Raw genomic sequence first — 3,252 nt, 5'->3', positions numbered from 1 at the left:
TGCTGGAGAGACAGAGAGACAGAAAGCATGAAATCACCCCCCACACACACCCCTAAGTAGATGGCCATGCTGCCATTCCTTCTCCTCCCTTCTCCTCTCAGGATTTTGGGCATGCATACACACGCGCCAGTGAGTTTTAAGCCTCCAGGTCTGGGACTTGAACTTCAGTCGAATACGTGGGAGTCCAGCAACGTAACCATTATACCATCTGCTAGTCCCAGAACTTTTCCCTACTTTTAAAAACCACAGCCCATGAGCATGAAAGGCCTGAAAGCTTGACTTGTAGCCGAAGAGCTAAAAGCACAGGCTTTAAAGTCAGACAGAGCATGAAGCGCCACAGGACAGGGACTTTGTTTTGCTCAGGGTTGTTTCCCCAATGTCTGGGACAGTGCCTGGCACACACGGGTGCTCAAGAAATAGTTGCTCAGTGAATAAAATCTCAGTTCCACCATTTACTAATGGAATGGCTTTGAGCACTTTAGTGCATCTCTGTATGCCTCAACGATCTTTTCTGTAAGATTGTTTCCCTTTGGGAATCGCTTTTCTTTTCACCACTCACCTTGTCTTGCCTGGCAAAGGTTGAATTCCTCTGCACCATCCCCCGCCACCACCCCACCACCCCGCTCCCTGGTTGCCATCTTGGCCTACTGTTGCCTAACTTACTCATGTTGTTAGGGAGAGCTGCAAAAGATGTACATCCAGTCTGGTCCAAAATATTTTTATTGTTGTTACAAAAAAATATATATATATATCCACACACACACACACACACATGCTTATAGCTTTAAAAATAGGAACAAGAAGTCTAGGAAGAAAACTCTCTCCTTGCAGGATTCCGGGCATGTCTGCATAAGTGCCTAGCATGTTTCTCAAGCCACTGGGCCTGGGACTCAAACCACACAGTCGGCAGTGTAGGATCCAGCTACCTTCACCACCACACCACTGGCTTGTCCAATAAATATCATTTTTAAAATAGTTTTTAAACTAGAGGAGAAGTAAATATTACTGGTATTTCTGACATCTGTAAATGACTGCTGATATGTTAACATAAAAAATAAAAGCTATTTTAATTTTGAAAGAAGGAAAGTATGCACAACGGTGAAACATAACACCCCGTGAGGTTGTTCATGTCCAGAGACCTACCTGGGGATGCCAGGCACACGTATGCAGAAGATTCAGGGCTGGCAAAGGCTGGGAGTGGGTTTCAAGCATTAAGATCTATCTCTGTCTGTCTCTCCCACTCATGGAGGAAATAAATAAATTATTTTTGAAAAAAAAGAATGCTGTGTGTATTCTTTCACACATACATATACATTATATTCTACAAAACATTGTTAATGTCCTCCACACGCCACAGCTACTCATTCTCTTGGACTCCAGAAGGCCAAGTTTGGTGTGATGATTACATGAAATAATAAACATACAAAGAATGTGTGGGCGATAGGAAGCTCCCGATGAATACTGCAGAAGTAAAAAGTCTTGGCCAAGTCTAAGGGAACATTTTCCTTCTAGAATTGTATTCTCTGCCCTTCGTTTTCCAAACACAGATATGCACCTTAGCCATTACGCACAGTGACTAGGGCCTAGAAATGTTTTATTTCTTTCAAAGTAAGAAGAAAAGTGAATATAATAATAAAGATCTAATAATGAATCCATCCTGGGCTATATTTATCTTTATACCCATGTAATTGTCAAATATGTGTGTGTGTAATTTTTACTATAGGGTGAATATGCTCACCAGAGAGACAGAGAGAAAGTGAGAAATCGCTCCCAGGGGCATGGCCATGTCACAGTCCTTCCTCTTCCCTTCTTTCTGTGGGATTTTGGGCAGGCATGTATGATTCCTATCTTATTTCTCAAGCCACCAAGTTTGGGACCCTTGTGAGATCCAGTTGCCTTAGCCCCCAGCTTTCACAATAAAATATTATTTTAAAAATAATTTGTAATGGAGGAAAGAAGACATAAAAGCAGGAACCTACCGCCCACAAAGGTTGTAATATGTCCCCATTTCTCTCATCATCCATTTGTTATTTAAGGGATCATTTGATCCAAAACTTTATACAGTAAGCTGCTACTATGTTTAACACTGTGCTTGATGGAACAAAATCTAAAAGATGCTGAGATGGGATCTCTGAATTCAGAGCGCTCACCAGACCCAGTAGGAGGAAATGAAGAAGCAATGAAGGAGGGTCGTACAGAGATGGGAAAACACAGAGAGAAAAATACAGAGGGATTGTTTCCTCAAAACAGCAATGCCCTGAAGGTGAGCCACCTTCATGGCGTTCTCGGCGCCTGGGGCCTACCTGACGCACCGGCAAAAGGTGATGCACCTGTATAAGCTGGCATGGAGCCCCCTCAAGTCGTGGTGCATGCACAGGGACAAGTACGGGTGGGTACTCTGCTTGCTTAAGAGCTCGATTTGATGAACATAAAGATGAAAAGGATATGATGAAGGCCACCCACCTGCTAAGGAATTCTGGTACAACCAGCACCCAGAGCCATGCATCTTCCCTGACTCTCCTGGGGGGACCTCCTACGAGAGGTCTGAGTGCTGCAAGGTTCCGGAGTGTGCTTAGATGACAGGCATCCTTCTGAGAAGGCCGTGTATCCTGACTACTTTGCAAAGAGAGAACAGTGGAAGAGGCTGAGGAAGGAAAACTGGAGCCAGAGATTCAGCAGCTGCTGAGGAAACCCTCCTGGTGGTCCCAAGACTGAAGTTTTGCCCCCTGCTGGAAAGGAAGGTGATTTGCCCCCACTGTGATGGCATATCGTGACCAGACCCCGGGATCGGCCCATGTAGAGAAAGAACCTCAGTATTTCCACATGCAAGTGAAATGAGTTTCAGAACACACGCACTTGCCCTACTGAAAATAACCAAACCTAAAAAAAACAAAACAAAACAAAAACAAAAACAAAAACCATGCTGTGGGGGGTGGGGGGTCCTAACACAAGACCGCAGCATGCTGAACTCTGTGATCAGAAGGAAGGTGACACCACAGAGTAGCATCAGATCATTTTATAAAGTAAATAGATGAGACGGGGACGTAGCAATATGGTTTCCCTCCTTGCCATTTGTACTGTATCTTGTCAGGACTAATCTTGATTTTGCTGAAAGCTCTTCTATAAGAGCTCTGAGAAATGAACAGTGATTATGTATAAAATATGAAGACCTAGAGGACTTTACTAGATTAGTGGTATTCAGATAAAAGTCCAACCACTTGGGCAGAGAAGAACATAGAAGGAAATGATCAG

At 43.8% G+C, this 3,252-nt stretch overlaps 1 pseudogene; it reads left to right on the top strand.

Annotated features, from left to right (window-relative positions):
- Positions 1-2,276: 2,276 nt before the first annotated feature.
- LOC102478865 (NADH dehydrogenase [ubiquinone] 1 beta subcomplex subunit 9-like) lies at positions 2,277-2,800 on the top strand (annotated as a pseudogene).
- The last annotated feature ends 452 nt before the right edge of the window (positions 2,801-3,252 follow it).

Source organism: Tupaia chinensis, unplaced genomic scaffold (genome assembly GCF_000334495.1).
Source record: "Tupaia chinensis unplaced genomic scaffold, TupChi_1.0 Scaffold000272_1, whole genome shotgun sequence".
NCBI lineage: Eukaryota > Metazoa > Chordata > Mammalia > Scandentia > Tupaiidae > Tupaia > Tupaia belangeri.
The sequence above is the reverse complement of the archived record's forward strand: the minus strand, read 5'-3'. Positions and strand labels throughout refer to the sequence as shown.